General features: G+C 39.8%; 1 protein-coding gene across 3 annotated transcripts in view; it reads right to left on the reverse strand.

Annotated features, from left to right (window-relative positions):
* The window catches only part of THRB (thyroid hormone receptor beta), a 346,849-nt gene that overhangs the window by 189,830 nt on the left and 138,918 nt on the right, over positions 1-18,101 (reverse strand). For 2 of the 3 annotated variants that reach the window (XM_036267244.1, XM_036267243.1), the window contains exons 1-2: positions 13,640-13,670; positions 11,266-11,334 (exon numbers count right to left, since the gene is read on the reverse strand). The gene's annotated coding sequence lies outside the window, so the exon portion shown is untranslated. Of the gene's footprint in view, positions 1-11,265; positions 11,335-13,639; positions 13,671-18,101 lie in introns of those variants that run through there. The other variant, XM_036267242.1, reaches the window with a different exon arrangement.

Raw genomic sequence — 18,101 nt, forward strand, 5'->3', positions numbered from 1 at the left:
TTTCAAAAGTTCATGACAAATGACAACTATGCATATATTTGAAAGCATACTTATAAAGTAAGAAACTAGAGGAGAATTTGGAGAGAAAAAATAAACTTTAAAAAATATTGATTTGCAGAGAAACAATAATAAAAATTTAAATTTCACTTTGTACTATGGATCACTCAACCAGAAAAATAAACCAGTGTCAGAAACTTTAACCCTTTGATCTTTTCAAATCAAAACCATAGTTTCCATAGCTTCAAACAGAGGATTTTAAAAGTTCCTGAAAAAAGTAGGTAAGTGGCTTAAATATATTTGTTGTTGTTGTTACTCTAATCGACATGCACCAAATAACAGAGTTTATTGTGTTTGCTTTGGGGCTGGTCCAGCTCCCACCTCTGTCTTATAACCCCTCATAGGGCTAATCAGTGTAATAAAGTCTTCTTCAGAGTAACACTTGAAGCTCTTCTCTTTGCTTGGAGCTCCAGGAAGGTAGTTTTCTGTCTTTTGGTCTTCAGATCATGGGGACATCAGAATCTCTCCTCAGCTTTTCCTTTGGAACTGAAAGCTAATTGCTTCATGGTATAGATGTCCAGGTGCAAAAGAATATCACTGTAATTTTTTCCCATTGTTATTATTAAGGTTTTGATTCAGCAAGAACATTCTACTGAAAGATATTTCTTTTTAGAGAAGCTTGTATCTTCTGTGGCTGAACACTATATGGGTACAGGCTCAGGTTCATTTTATTGCATAGTCCTGCATCTAATCTGTAACAGAAAAGATCAAAACCTTTACTTCCATCTCCTTTCCCTAATATCCTGCCACCTTTTGTGATGCAAGCACCTCTGGGTGCTAGTTAATGGGTCAGTCCTAGGTTGGTGCAGATGGATCTCATGCATGAATTTAGCCATAAGTGCATTTTTCCCATGAGCATTGCATTCATGCCTGCTTGTCTCCCATTCACTCCACTTCCTACTCCACTAAACACTTTTAGAAGTAGTTCTATTGGTGACCAACATTGTCATAAAATGATGTCATTCATTTTGATGAGCATTAAGTGGCCCCCGATAAGTTATCATCACGTTTTCCTTAACAAGCTGACTTGTTCCAACAAACTCAGGCCCCAGGCAACCATAGTTCCTAAGCATATATATATGCTTTTTGGGGGGATAGTTTTTCTCTCTTTGCTTTCTGGACATAGCATTTCTGCCCTTTAAAATGGCAATTGCTCCCTAAGCCAAGATAGAAGCTGTTAATAACTGTTTTGTTTTTTAATGTTCTTAGGCTACTACAACAACAATCATACAAGGCAGCTAGCCATGTAGAGTTCAAGGGCACTGAGTATGGATTTAGCTTTCTTCCATTTTACTGTGAATAAGTATCACCCAGGGATCTCGTTAAAGAGCAGATTTTGATTTACTAGATCTAGAGCTAGCCCCGAGAGTCTACATTTCTGCCAAGCTCCCAGGTGGTGCCAAGTCTACTGGCCGTAACGCACACTTAGAGTAAGAAAGGAGACTGTCTCTATCTCCAGTAGTCTATAATTCTGTGTGACCAGAAACCAATTGCTCACATAAGCAGGGCAGACACTCTTTAGGACTTTTGCTAGAATACTCCAGAAGTCTATTACCAGTTGCAAAAATGTATCTAAATAGGGGGATTTAGAAATTAAGTCTGAGAGTCTATCACCAAACCATTTTAGAATCTTACCGTAGATCAAAATTCCTATCTACTAGTTCTTCCAAATGTATATTTAGTGACTTTATTCCTAAAATAGCTCTACAAATGAGCCCCTTTCACACCCCAGCTGGGTCTCTGATAAAGCTAGGTACAAAACACATCTAAGTTTATTCAGTAACTTGTTACATAAAGAAGCTATCTTGGATCCTTAGGCAAAGAAGGATTTTGCTAAATAAATATTTGCTCCTCAATTTATCTGTTCTGTGAATACAAATGCTCTCATGTAAGGTTTGCTTAAAGGGGAACCTATTTCTCCCCTTCCATATCTAAAAAGTATAAAAAACAATTTATATTAAGAGCAAAGACAACAATTCACAGATCTTTCCATCATATCGATTGTTTTTCAATTCCAATGATGTCTGCCACCATATATTTGATGCTGATATTAAATTCCTTGGTGTAGGTAATTTTTAAAAACAGTAGACTAAATAGAAATCAAAAGGAAGCTTATATATAATCTTTTTATGTATTATTTTTCTGCCTCTCTTGATTACAGGCAGATAATTTTTCAACATATTAATCGAGTGCTAGGCACATACTATGTGCCAAATATTCTGCTAAGTGCTGACATTTAGGCAGTGAGAAGGTGAATAATTCCAGCCTTTGGCTCAGCCAGGGTCAAATGACTAACTAAAATTATTGTTTACCTTTTCCTGTATACATATATTGACTCCTTGTTAATGTTAAGTTTCTTTGGCTGTACTTTTTATATCTCTCATTGGCATAGCATGGTGTTTTGCATAGAGAAAAGCTTAATAAATACTTATTTGATAACATATTTGCCAAATGAGAGCTGGTAACTAGTTATTCCATCTATTATTAACAGGAAGCACACTCCCAAACCAGAAATTTACTGTGCCTTGGTACGATCTCACATTTCAAGAAAAATTTGTCTGATCAATATGGTCTTCTCAAATGGTTGCCAATGAGGTTATTCATGAAATAAGTCAACACAACACAGAAATCAACAACTGTACACACTTGTATTTAAAATAAACTAGGTAACTGTCTGTTTTGCGGAAGAGATATATTTTGATGAACTTTTCTGTTTATCCAAGTAAAGGCTAAAAGACACCCTTCATTTTCCCATATCTGATGGAATTAAGAATCTTGAATTTTGCTTCTGTTTCAACCTAAAATTTGCTATAAAACTGCTGACAAACCCTAATGTCAAGAATTGAAAACTTTCATCAATAGCTAATGAAACATTCTAGGTTCCACCGAACTACCTAGGCTCTAGTCAGGCCCAGTTGTATGAATATATAATATTTTTTAAAAGTAGACTTATAAACTCACACAGAGGGATGGAACAGTTTAAAAAAATGAGATGGATCATCAAACAAGTGTCGGCAATATGATGTTATCTCAAAAAATTAAAAATTGAACTTCCATTTGACCCAGTGATCCCACTTCTAGGAATATACACAAAGAAGCCTAAAACACCAATCAGAAAGAATATGGGTACCCCCATGTTTGTAGCAGCACTATTTACAATAGCTAAGATCTGGAAACAGCCCAAGTATCCATCAGTAGACGAATGGATAAAAAAGCTGTGGTACATATACACAATGGAGTACTACGCAGCTGTAAGAAAGAAAGATCTCTTATCCTTTGAGACGACATGGAGGGACCTGGAAAGTGTCATCCTAAGTGAAACAAGCCAAACAGAGAAAGACAAATATCATATGATCTCACTTATTTGTGGAATATAATGAACATTACAGTCTGAAGAATGGGGTAGTCCCAGAGACGTGGAAGTGGGGTATAGACTGACAATCCCCAGAAGGGGGGGGGGAGATAAACCACAGAACTTATATGCATGTATGCATGAACAGTGGACATGGACAACAAAGCTGGGGAGAGGGCGGGAAGGAAGAGGGAGGGGGGAATCAGTGGGGGAAAAAAGAGAAACATCTGTAACAAGAATAAATAAATTAATTAAATAAATAAAACAAAAAAAACAAAACAACAGAATACTTAGAGAAAAAGAAGATACCAAGCTCAGCCCTGGTTGCCTCACATGAGAAAATTCACTGCTGATCTTTTCAGAACTTTCTTTTTGTCTTGTCTATGAATATAGTCATTCCTAACTTGAATTTCCATTATGTTAAAAAAAAAGTAATTCTTTTCAGAAAACTTAAAAAGAAAAACCCTTAAGAACATATATCTGAATATATAATTGATATCTACATGGGGAAAATATTTAAGCATGAAAATAATGGAAAAAAGGACCAAGTAAATGATGATAAATTTATGTGGATTAAATTCTGAAACTCTAGGGTAATAGATAAGAATATAAAAGCCATCAATATTCATTCATCTAAGGCCTACCTGTGAAGGTTCCAGTAACTCTTCCCACTCCAAGTGTCCACATCAAATTTTTCTTCTCCAGCCCCTATTCTGGTGCCCAGGTCTCCTCCTCTTATTGTCTTTCTTAGTTCAGTGAATGTCACCAATGTACATTTGTTCCCTAAGACACGAACCTGAGAGTCAGCCCTGATGGCTTCACTCTTGCTTCCTGAATTCTACCGATTCCTGTGTCTTGTCCATTCTACTTTTGTAATACTTCTTGAATCCACCCCATCTATTTGGTTCCCACTGGAACTGCCTTGGTTCAGCTCTCATCATTTACCCCTAGACTAATGAATAGCTGCTTACTCGGCCCACAGTGGCCATTGTCACCTCCATCCTATCTGTCACATCCCTGCCACAGGAACCTTTCTAAAATATGAAACTGGGTCAAATCACGACTTTGCTTAAAATTTTTACAGGGCTCCCTACTGCTGTCAGATGAAAACCCAAACACCTTAGACAGACTTCCTGATTATCATCTGTCTTGTCCTTCCGGCCTGAAGTTTTTACTTCCTCCATAACAATCTACCTACAAATGACGTATCATGCTGCTGTGTCTTTGCATATGCTACTTCCCCTACCTGCCCCCCGCACCCCCAGGCATGCAGCTCATAGATCACTCCTCTTTTGCTTTTAGTTTTGATGACACTTTTGCTTTTAGTTTTGATCAGTTTACGTTAGTGTATCACAAAGCTAAGCATACATCAGAATCATCTAGAGGACTCGTTAAACAGTTTCCTGGGTTCTTAACCTTCAGAGTTTCTGACTTAGGCTTGGAACAGGGCCAGAGAAACTGCACTTTAATAAGATCCCGGGTGGGGCAGATGCTACTGGCCCAGGGGCCACACTTTGAGAACCACTTGTCTAAAGAATTCTTCATCAAGGAAACTAGAGTTTGGTTGACTGCCCAGTTTTCATTCATGAAACAAATGTTTGTTATGTAAATATGTGCCAACCCCTGCACTTGAACTAGGATAGGTCTTTGGCATAGAGGTATAAAGAGGGTCTCTCTCTGGTGGGAAGGAGGCAGGACTGCCCCCCACAGTTGTGCAGGTTGGACAGTATGTACATGGTGCCCACAGGGGTACTGCAGCTCAGCCTGTGATAGTCCTGGCACTCAGACAAGCAAACCGATGTTTACACAGCGCAATATATGCCATGATACAAATATGCACAATGTTCTTTGAGAGATGAGCGGGACCTCCAAACCCAGATATAAATTGGGAGCTGGGAATCAGGCAAGGCTTCCTAGAGGACATGATACCTCGCTGAGTCTGGAAAGGTGAAGAGGTTACACTGAGAACAGTAAGGATAGAGGCAGGCAGAGAGAGAAAGTAGCATGTGCAGACAGAAGTATGATACATATCTTGTAAGTAGATTATTATGGATAAAGGAAAGAATTTCAAGGACTCAAATCACTTTCCCTATATGAAGGGCATTTGCTTAACTAAAAAATAAATGATGAAATATTGCAAACATTCCAAGTTTAGATAAAACAATATTACAGACACCCACGCACCCACCATTTAGATTTGCTTTATTTGCTTCGTCTCTTTATAAGAAATAAAGCTTAGCAAAACACTAATTACCTATCTCCCTAACTCTTTTCTGTCCCTCCCTTCTCTTGCCAAGCTAGCCACTCGTTTACAGTTGGCATGTGTTTTTCCCATGCATGATTTTACACTTTTACTATGTAAGTGTACAGGCAATTACTTTTTAATGAGAGACTTTGTCTAGGGCATTACAGCAGAAATTACAGCGCTTGGCTCAGCAAACTTCCCGAGAAGACACCTGGAGCAGCAGGCAGCTGGTGCCAAGCAGACCTGCCCCTCTCCAACACGGAGGGGAAACGTGGGACTCACATCAGCTTTACAAAATGCAATCAGAGGGGGTTAAAATCAGAAAACCAAGCTGTGCTTACTCAACAGTAGCTTTTTTTTAAAAGCTAAAATAAAAATCATTTTTGCCTTGCAGCCAGGGGTGTTGAACACAGAGTACCAAGAAAGTTGTACTGACCAACTTGGTCATTTTGCCCAGCTCTGTGGCTTACATATACTAGGATGAGTGCAGGTGTGGGGGAGGGAGAAAAAAGGAAGGGAGAGAGAGAGAAAGAAAGAAAGACAAGAAAAGGAAAATAGGAGAAGGAAAGGAAGAAAGAAAAAAAAGGAAAAAAGAGGAGGAGAGGAAAAAAGAAGAGAAGAAAAAAAAACTGGTTCCTTCCTCATCCTTTCTAACTTCCTCTAGCTTTGCTTATCACAATAACTTCTTAGTTATCTTTGCAACTCCTTCTCCTGTTCCCTTTAAGAGTCCACAATTTAGCCCCTTTTCTGTTTTCCTTTCTCTTTTTAGGGATGACAAAGTTGGAAAATCATTGCTGTTGGTGGTATGGAGCCCTAGGAAAATTGTATGTTGTCTGTATGCATGCATGTGTTTATCTATGTATTATTTATTTATTGCCCCGAGACTGTGTCATGAAATTCCAGCAGAAAAATACCATGTAACTTTGTTATTTATCCAGATAGATCCTCTTTCCTAAACTTTAGCCAAATTTCTTTCCTGGGTTGCCATTTGTATATATACATATGTATAGGAATCTACATACACATTTGTGTGTATTGTGTTTATTGAAATATAGTTTTGAATTGCACAGCTAATTAATAAATATATTTTTTTCGGTTAGTTTATCCTTCACAAGTGTTATCACACTCATCTCTTTTCTCCTGTACCCGATGCCACCTCACTAATACACAGCTCATCACCACAAACTGGTCTCCCCAGATCTACCTTTTATAGGTCCCTTTATTCATCATGCATTTTGCTACAGAGCAGTTCCTCTAAAGTACCACCCTGATCATTCTCCTCCATAGCTGAAGAGCCTCTAACAGCTGCCTAGTTGTGATCAGGTCTGCTAGGTGCCTCCCTGATATTCCTTTGTAACCAAATCTCCCTTTACTGGTAAAGTACCCAGTACATTTTCCAGCTTCTTTTGCGTCTAGGTGTCTGTGATTGTAGAGAGAATTGGTTGGGTGAGAATTCTGGTAAAGTCTCCTAAAGAGGAAAAACAGAGCTGGTATAGGCTGTTTTTTTATTGCCCACTTTCCCATCTTTTCTGCTGCCTAGAATTTATATGTGAGGGCTGGAGCTCTGGCAACCATCTTGAAGTAAGAGGTAACCAGGAACATAAATTCATATGCTAATAATAGAAATGCAGAAATATAGAAAGTACTTGAGTCCCACCCACTGCCCTGGAAAGAAACAAAACATACCTTTGTGTATTTATTACTGTGTAGTTTTCTGTTATGGGCAGGCCCCAAATAATTTATTCTCTCTACAAATTTAGCTATTTTTCCAATCCAGCAAATGTAATGTATTGATTAGTTTTTATCCACTGCTACTCTTCTTAAGGCAGGGATTTACAGATAGAAAGATGATCTGAGTCAAAGTGACAGTGATGTCTGTAGGCATTACTCATGACCATTGTATTCTGTTTCTTTGTCTGGAAACTGAGAAGAATAATTTGCACATTAAAGTGTCTGTTATTTTTCTTTTATCCTGTTTTTTAGTTGTTATGAGCCCAATATCACCCGCAGGGTAAACAGTTGGGAGAAGGAAAAGGAGATAAAACTCAAATCAGGATATTTTCTCACATATTAAAAGCCCTTATAAGCAGGTTAGTGGTTGAAAAGGTTCAGGTTGCGAATGTTCAAAAAACCAAAGAACTTATATGCATATATGCATAACCAATGGACATAGACAACAATGCTTGGCTGGGGGGGGGGGGGGGAGAGAGGAGGGTGCCTGGAGGGGGAGGAGAAACATCTGTAACAAAAATAAATTAATTAATAAAAATAAAATAAAATAAAAAAGATACCTAAAAACAAAAAGTCAGTGAGAGAAAATATCAGTAGATTGGGCCTCAATTATTAACATTTTACCCTCACTCTCATTCTTAAGAATAATGGAAATGTGACTACACAGGTTGCATTTTGTAAGAATACTTGACCTATTAAGTAAATAAACAAATAGACACATACGTACATACATACATACGTACACACATACATACATTTCAAGAATGTTGGCTCCAGGAATATCACTTGACCCAGTTCACCAGAATGGAGAAGACATACAATTTGTCTTGGTACTTTTCATTTGGATAGGTTGGCTCTTAATGATTTGAAGAAAACAGTTCTTTTCAAATGACGCAGAATTGCAAAAAAAGCGATTTTTGCAAAAAAGCAAATTCTGCAAAGTCTTACATTATGTACTTTCATTTCTGCTCTTAGGCACATTAAACTCAATTGGTTGGATAAAAATCTCTGGCTAAATTAAATTTAAATTTGATTAGGAAATTTGCGTGTACATGTGGGCAAAGCACAATAATTGTAAATATAAAAAATGTCCTGATTATTGGAAATGTTCTTTTTTACAGATTTTTGCCATAGCTTCATTAGGGAACTAAATTTTCGTCTGGTGTGGGTCCATGTTGGGAATTAAACAGGACATGCCCTTGGTTGGGAAATCACTGAAGCAGTAGAAAGTTTTGTCCTTTCTGAAGTACAGCAACAGCCTCAAATGCTGGAACATTGAAGTAGTTTTAACTCCTTCCTGCTCTGGCTCCAGGGGACCCTCTGTTGCTATCTCCTAGGTCTGTCATTATTTCCTTTATAAAAACCAATTTCTGCCCTGGCTGGTTTGGCTCAGCGGTTGGAGCATCGGCCCATGGACCAGAGAGTCCTGGGTTCGGTTCCCGCTAGGGGCACGTACCTTGGTTGCAGTTTGTCCCCGGCCCTGGTTGGTCGTGTGGATGGCAGCCACTTGATGTGTCTCTCTCATGTCAATGTTTCTCTCTCTTGCTTCCTCCCTCTCTCCCTTCTGCTCTATCTGAAGATGAATGCAAAAAAAAAAAAAAAATGTCCTCGAGTGAGGATTAAAAAAAAAAAAAAAAGACCAACTTCTTGCTCTTCCCAGCCCGTTTCTTCACCAGGCTCTGGAAGGCAGGGCCCTAATGCCCTGGCCTATGTCCTCAACCCCATCTCAGCCAAAATGATTACCTTCCATGTTACTGCCTGACCTCTAATATGCACAAACAGAAAAATTTAAATAGGGATCCTTCAAAATGTTTCAGGGGGAAGAAAATACTTTTCAGAGGGTCAAAATGCCTTATTGCAAGGGTATAGGTACACAGCCAGTCACGTGAGAATACCTGACACATGCCGAAAGCAAAACAACTGAGTCCATCTGTAGCTCAGTTTACAGGTGTCATTTAGGCCTGTCTTCCAACCTCAGTCACCACAGGTTCCTCTCTGCTCAATAGATGAGAGGGAACCTTGCATTTTATAGGTCTTGACAAAGCATTCGGATGAGGTAGCAAAGGATTAAAATTATGAAGAAGTTCCCAGGTAGTATTATTAGCACATGTCCAAGTAATAAGTGAATCAAGTATTGTACTTAAAATGTCCATTCCCAGAACTCCCACGATCATCCTTTAGCCACATCGCAGGCTAGAAGACCCCCAAAGGTCTCAGTGATTCTATTGTCTGGAGTTTTCTGAGTATTTTGTTTTTCTGGTTTTGGTGGTTATTGGACAAAGAGAGGTTGGAAAAGCATCATGGTCTCCTATTTTCTGAAACTTTGTGTAGTGACCTTACAACCTTACTTAATAAATAGCCTACATAGCATTAAGGAAATACAACAATTTTCAGCATATAAAGATGTTCATTAGTACTTCAATTCATTAAGTGTTTACTTTTTCTTCTTTTGTTTTATTTTCCCTCTTTGTTTCCATCATTCCAGAAAATTCCTTCGTGCTTCCCCCGTGAAACCATTCTTCTCTCCAAGGAAACCACTGTTTTGATTCCATCACCGTAGATTAGTGGTGCCTTTCCTAGAACTATATACAAATAAATGAAAACAGCGAGAACTCATGTTTTCAGCATCTGTAAAGAAAACCTATCTTAGTGTCCTTATCTGTAAATTGAGGGGACCGTCTTACCAGAAGACTGTGCCGGCTTTCTGAGGGGGAGTAGGTGTCCCGGGAGGGGGGAGGGGCCTGACAAGTCACATAGACCAGGGGTGGGTGAAGAGGAGGCTGAAGAGTGGGGTCTCTCTTCTCATCTCCATACAAAGCAGCTGCACTTTCCCATGTCTTACAAATTGGGGTTCACTGAAAGATTTCATTTGGGAAAAGGATTCTTTGGAAAAAGAAATACAGTTAGAGAGCCACAGGTCTAGACAATCCTTGCTGATCCCTTCCCCTGAACATTCTATAAATTACAAATAGTGTTTTCTGATATGAGAGCTGTGACTGGTCCCCTAGAGAGAAGCCTGGGAGACAGAGGCAGCCAGACTGGGGGCCCCCAGGGAGGGCCTGGGCACTGAGCACTGTAATCTTAGTACTGGTACCATCAGATAGCGCCACCCCTAACTGAGGCACCTAGACAATAGGCCAGAGGCCGTGGGCCAGGGGAGGCACAAAGACCGCATTCAGAAGCCCCGACTCCCACAGCCCCGGAGCGTTTCTCTAGACTCTGCCCTACGCGGGCCCAGCCGGAATGTCACCTTACAGCCAGAAAGCCACTTTTTTCATGGGTAGCTTTTAAACTGCTAAAAATAATAAACACAGAAAGGAAAGCGCTGACACGTCCTTAACTGCAGAGACAAACTGGAACTGTTGTTATAATAATGTAAGCAAACCGGGCTCCGAGTTTTAGCCTAGCGTTGGAGACGGCGCTGCCTGCTGTTGCCAAACATCTGGGGAGGACAAGGAGCAGTCAGAGGGCTCGCCAGTCAAGACAGGGATCCTCACCACACAGGTGCTTACATCCTATTCGGCTTGCTCCACCCAAAAGGTGATACAATTCTTAGGTCTTTTAACATGCAAGAGAGACTGTTGGGTCTTCGTCGGGCACAATTTTCCCACATAACAGTTGAAAAATGAGCTTTTTTTATTCCTCTTCTTCCCCCAGGTGCATCTGTGCATTCCTTTACTCCAATTATGGTGTGTTTATTTTTTTTTTAAGCTCATTTACTGTTCTATGTTTCCTGAATACCTACAGAATTCAGAACTATGTTAAAGAACAACGGCAGCAACGCTACAAATTAGAAGGTGATTGCCATAATGCTGAAAAGTGACAATTCATCAGAGAGATCACGAGTCTGCCAACACCCAAGTCAGGCCCGATATCTGACCTTCTGATCCATGAAATCACGTGTGGAACTTGGCACCCACGGACGGCCAACGGGAGGGAAACTGCAGATCTGGAAGAAAGGAAACACAGGAAAATAAATATAAGTGCTTCTTTTTTGTTTTGAAAGTTCCCCCAACATTTGCTTAATCTGCTCTTCTGTCTATGTTTAAAAAGGGTCTGGTTTCAGAGCTGTCTCTGATTTTGAATAAATGCAAATGGACTTAGATAAATTCTCATTCCAAAGGGAAGGGGGTTCCAGATGGTTTCAGAGAAACCTTTAACACAAGGATTACAGTAACATATTATAGGCATGGGACAACGCTGGCGGATCCCAAAGACCTACTTTTTTGCAGACAGGACTCGGGAGTTTTAGAATCTCAGCCCGGGAAAATGACTAAAAGACAAATGTGAATCTGAAACAGTTTAGAAAATGTGTGCTAAATAGGATCAGCTGGGTCTCAGAGGACGTTTTCCAGGATAGATCTTAACAAATAAAAGCTTCGGCCGTGCCCTCTGGTGAAACCACAGGGTATGCACCCGACCGAGCGTGACGCTACGGCACTGTCTAGACTGTGTTAAGTGCGATTATGTTGGGGACACTTTGCACAGGTAGAAACAGATGAAAGAGATGGCCAAACAAACCATGGCATCTGCCTGTGCTTCAGACAATGTCTTCAAGGGTCTGGACAAGGGAGAAGCTGCTTTTTAACTAACCGTGGCCCCCCAGTTTGTGGTGTTGTAGGAAACTTAGCAATCAGAAAAGCAGAGGTTAGTAGAACCAACGTCTGGGTTCCCGCTACCCAGAATGGACTGCTGATGAATTTTTTTCATATTTGCTCTTTCTTTTTAATTATAAAAAGAGAGAGCATAGGCATAATCTCCTTGACAACCCCACTCTAAGGCCAGAACAGAAATGTGTTCGCAGCTTTCTAGTCCACTTCTTAAAACGCTGCCACATAATCTGTGTGTCCGGGACGAGGCACAGTGTTAGGTTTTTAATTTACCTGTATGACATGAATCTATGTATCTGTGTCTACACCTCTGCATTTTTGACTGAACGTTAGGTATGTGAGAGCTAACCGTGTGGCTCTCTAGCTCATCCTTTTAGCTGCCACACTGAATAAAAATATGCTCGGTCCCATTGAATAAATATATGCTCAGTCATTATCTTTTCACTCACCACCCAACATTTATGGCGCCATAAAAACACTTGTTATATCATTCAAATGGCTGTCGGTTATGTGTGGGTGTGCAAATGTATGTGTGTAGGTGTGAGTTTTCTCTGCCACTGGACTCTGGGCGTCTCAGGATATTGCCTTGTCTTGTTTGAACAGCGGCCCTTCTGCAGAATGACTCCATGCAGAACAACGTTCAGTGTGTTAAAAGGCAAAATATAGTTGCTAAAGTGAGTCTGCTTATTATACATTTTCTTGCCTTTTAAAGCAACATGAAGGAAGAGTTGGGGGCTGTTTTTATTTATTTTCTTCAAATCTCTCTTCACTGCTCTTGTCCTAAGTCTTCAAATCCCAAGCCATCAACATCACCTCGCTGTTTGCTAGACAGTCAGGAAGTCTGAGAGTATGAGGCCAAAGCAAAGACACTTAAGACACACATTCTAAAAGCATCCTCAAAGACTGACTTGACAAGGCCAAGAAGAAGCTTGTGTTTGTAACCGTTGTGTTTTTATGGTGAATATGAATAAATATACAGCACTACCCCTGACATTAATATTTAAAAACAAACAGTGCCTTTTGTGTGAAAACAATATTGAACTCCGATTTATTTTTTGAGGGTATAATTCTGATTTAGACGTTGAAGAATATATGTGAACCTGACTCAGGATAAACAACCTAAAAATTCTCATATCATGATTAATAATAATAAGCATTTTTGCACATAACATTCACTCAGCACGTTTTGTGGGCTGGGTTATGCAACATTCTTTCACCTAATTTCACTTCATTTAATCCTCAGAATGGTCATGCGAGGTAGGTGTTATTTTTTTTTATACATATAATTTTTTATCCTCACCCGAGGATATTTTTCCATCTTTTGTACAGATAGAGTGGGAGGGAGAGAGAGGAAGGGAGAGAGAGAGAGAAACATCGATGTGAAGGGACACATCGAATGGCTGCCACCCGCACGACCAACCAGGGCCAGGGACAAGCTGCAACCGAGGTACATGCCCTTAGCGGGAACCGAACCCGGGTCTCTCCGGACCGTAGGCCGACGCTCTAACCGCTGAGCCAAACTGGCCAGGGCGAGGTAGGTGTTATTAATAACCCCATTTTTCAGATGAGGTAAGGAGAGGCAGAGAAAGGTTTAACATTTTTCCCGGAGTCACACAGTGGGAAGAGGCTAGCCAGGAATCTCACCCAGGCAGTAGGTTGTCACAGGCCTTGTTCTGAATGACTGAGAACCGACTCAGGTTCTAAAGCTAAAACTGCAGAGAAGGAAACAGAAACAGTGTCACTGAGGTGGCTTCCAAATTTTGCTACAATACAAACAGACAGCATCTCTTTCATGCTGTGCCTCAAACCAAGAACAAACTCCAAGTAGACATATTCAAAGTGATTTCTTAGCAATGAAGGAAATCTGAAGTAGCAAGGTCAAGCCCCAAACCCTTCCAACCTAAGCATACCCAGTTTTAATTCTTCTCTTTAGAAAACAGGGAGCTAGCTGTGCATGCGCTCATGGATCAAAGGAGGTGGCCCAGTTTGCATACACAAGATTCAAAGCAAAAATGAGAATCACTTCCTGGGACAACTTTAGCCCAGAATGTGTGTTCTTTACACATTTTTAATCGGGGCACAAATATATTAACAGCGTGGTTATTTTGTACTTTCAAAAGAATCTGTTTTGTAACCGATTCATATTTATATTTGGAATACATTTATTTCTGTGCATGAAACAGTTCATTTTGTTAAGCCATCTGACCTGAGGTGAGGTTGGCACAATTTCCCAGGACTGCTCCCAATTAATGCAAATGGAAGGTTAAAGGATAAATAAAGTCCCTTTAACTTGGTTTACTAATATGTTATTTATAAATGTCTGTTTACTTGGTCTATTTTTTTCATTCAGTAGCTATGTACAAATGAATAGTACGGAACAAATTAGTAAATATATAATGTGTATTTTATTCCAAAGTTTTAATTTTAAAAGGGTTAATATTCTGGCAAAAAATTAATGTCATCTATCTATCTATCTATCTATCTATCTATCTATCTATCTATCTATCGTCTCAGGTCTCTTTAAATCTTATAGGGCCTGAGATTGATTGATTGCATTGCATTAACAGCCTACATTCTTCACCACTCCTTGTACCTACCCTTTTGTCATGCAACTCTGCAGTTCTTCTCACTAAAGAAGTTGAGTCTATTTTCCTGCCTCTTTGATTCTGATTTTGGCCATGTGACTTGCTTTGGCCAATGGACTGTCAGCAGGTATGCTGCATGCAGATGTTTGAAAAAGTTCTTGTTATGATTAAGTGTTTTCTTTTGCTTCTCTGTGATTGCCATGAGAACATGCCTGGCCAGTCTGTCATGGCTGAGAAGCATGGAGTGGAGTTAGCTCATGTCAGTTGTCTCTGCCAAGGCCTTCCTAGATCAGCCTTGACCAGCCAAGCCTCATACACATGAGAGAGCATGGGCATGAACAGAGCTACCCAGCTGACCTACAGCTGAACACAGATGCATAAGTGGGCCATTTGAAGTGGAAGAACCACCCAGCCAACCCTCAGACTTGTGAAGTTATAAATACTAATTGTTTCAAACTATTGAATTTTGAGGTAATTTGGTACTATGCCAGCTAATTCCATGTAATGCTCTTGTGCACTAGATGACTGGTATAGGACCCACCCCTGGCTCACTTAAAAAAGAGACGGCCACATAGAAGATAGTTTAAAATTGGGTAATAAAATTCAGCAAATATCCACCAAATACCAGCTGCATCAGTCAAGGTTCAACCAGGAAAATATAAACTGGTATAATTAATTAAATAGAAGAACTATAATGTAAGGCATCGATTACACAGAGGGAGAAAAAGATGTAAAGGCAAATGGGAAAATGAGGCATCCAGGAACTTGGTACGTGCAAGAAATCCTTGAGCTATAGGGACAAAGAATGGAAATGCTGGTAGTGGAGCCAGGGAACCGGAGTCAACCAGCAGAAGCTGAACTCTCAAAGGTCCTCTCTAGTAGGTACTGAAGTCCTAGAGGAGACACAATTGACATCAGAGATACTGTCTGAGGCAGAGAGTGTGAAGAAGGAGTACCCTGGCTTCTCCCTTTCTTGTGTTCCATTCTCCCTCCACGGTTTTTCAACGGTTGAACCCAGATGGAGGCCAACTGACTCAAGAACCTGGACAGCACAACCCTCAGTGAGCGGTCTCTCAGTAATACCAGGGAAGGGCAAGAAAAGGACCTGAAGGCCAACAGGCAAATATACCACCATGGTGTGCAAAATATTATACAAGTATGACTCAGTGCTGAGAGCTACATCCACAAAAATAATGAGCATCAGAATGGACACTAGGCTTGAAGGTTTAAAAGTAGCAGCTACTGTGGGAGCAAAGTGAAGGAGATATTGGGGAAATAGCAATATTCAAGCTTGGCTTAGAAGGCTGTGTATTTGGGAGGAGGGAGCAATGAACTACAAAGGCTGGAGCTTGATTGAGTTTGGTTTCTAATGCAAGTAGATTGAACTTCTGTTCTGAAGACAATGGGAAATGAAATGGTTCTGAGCAGAGAGTAATATGATCCAAACTGGATGTTAGGAATATTGCTCTAATAGAAATTTGAGGGGTAGATTAGAGGGAGACAGCTAGTTGAGGGGTTTTTAATCAACGGTAGACCTCAGGGAATTCCCAATGCTCCTGGACAAACTGGCAGGAGTTTGTATTCTGTTTTCTGAGAGATGGTAATAGCTTTCACATGATTTTCAATGGAGTCCATGACCCTTGATCCCATCAAAACCTGTCAGCACCAGAAGCAGAGAAGTGATCTAAAAAGCTTCTGCAATAATTCTTTTAATGAGGACCAACAATGTAACAGTGGCAATGGGAAAGGAAAGAGCTAAACAGATATAAATATTTATGAGGCACTATCTAAACAAATAGTCTAGACGAATGTGAACAGAAATAAACAAGGGGAAGAGATTACTAAAAGGTTTACCTTTGGGCTACAACCACTTACTATTCCTTCCCTTCCCCCTACAAAATGGCGGAAACAACTCATGTTTCCAACATACTGTAAACATTTACAAAATTCAAAAGTTCCAAGATATATATCACCACTGTCCCCCTCCCATGTTCATCACAGAGATTACTAATCAAACACAACCTTTCCTGATGACTGCTGTGTCCAAACACAATCTCCACATCCTTCTCAAATAGCACCCTAGGCAGCTACTACCATTTTCTAGAACAACTGTTTTTATTCATTGCATTGACTGTTCTTTAGTTTCATAGAGATGAAGTACCAGTAAATGAATATACTTGGTGGAATGTATCACATGCCAATATGATCTTTATATATGTATTCATGTGCATATTTGTCATGTATGAAAATCTTACTAATACTATACAATTGGGCCATGACCTAGGTCTTACGCAAGTTCACACGTCCACCTAACATTAACTCAAAGCAATCAACACAGATTTGAATAAAACTGAATCAGGGAGGAAAATATTACAAACATGAAAACTTATTCCATTACTGAATAATCACAGTAACGTTATAAAATCAGCACATGTCATCACAATCAATTACTAGTGTCTTCATTGTTTGGTAAATTCTTAACTTCAATTGCAGGCAAGTAGGTACGTAATATTACCATAAGTCATCCTCTTGTCTTGGGTTCATATTTTAATACCACTGTGGTGGTTTTCTAACCTTGGGGTATTTCCATCTGATATTTGAAAAGAGGTATCATTATCAGAGTTGCTTTCTATATAGGACCACAATAAAGACAGACTCAGATAGCCATTTTTTTCTACTTGGAGGTTTGATCATCAAAAAGATAATTTCTGGCCCTGGCCGGTTTGGCTCCGCGGTTAGAGCGTCGGCCTGCGGTCCGGAGAGACCTGGGTTCGGTTCCCGCTAAGGGCACGTACCTTGGTTGCAGTTTGTCCCCGGCCCTGGTTGGGTCGTGTGGGTGGCAACCACTCGATGTGTCGCTTTCACGTCGATGTTTCTCTCTCTCTCTCCCTCCCACTCTATCTGAAAAATATCGAAAAATGTCCTCGGGTGAGGATAAAAAAAAAAGATAATTTCTGTTCATATCATATCAATTTGAAGACTCCCTGTTCACCTCAACCCCAAACTCCAAAGTTTGATCTATTCAATTCCAAATAAAAAAACTTTTGGAAAATTGTCTGTACACAAAAATATTCTCAGAAAAAAAATCTCAAGTGAAAAAACTCCCAACAGTAACTTTTTTTTACCATGACCCATAATAAAAAGTATGTTTTAATCTGTAACACATGTGTATATATATATACATGGGTGTGTGTAGGTATATCTAACTAAAACAAAAGTTTCAGAAGATAATATTCTGATTTATGTGAGGCACTTTGATATGTTCTATTGCACTCTATACTTGATTATATTCTATTGTAAATACTATTTCATTAAGTTAGTAATGACCAGCTAAATTGATTTTATTACCCACTAATAGGGCCCAACCCACAGTCTGAAAAACACTACTGTGGCAAAATGACTAAAGTACTCTGACTTTATTCACCAATGTAAACATATCCACAAAAGACCAATCCAGAGCAACGTAGCAGGGACAAAAAAACCTCTTGGCTCTCTCCCTAGTATCCTGGATAAAGCCAAGG

The sequence above is a fragment of the Molossus molossus genome, unplaced genomic scaffold (genome assembly GCF_014108415.1).
Source record: "Molossus molossus isolate mMolMol1 unplaced genomic scaffold, mMolMol1.p scaffold_m16_p_18, whole genome shotgun sequence".
Taxonomy (NCBI): domain Eukaryota; kingdom Metazoa; phylum Chordata; class Mammalia; order Chiroptera; family Molossidae; genus Molossus; species Molossus molossus.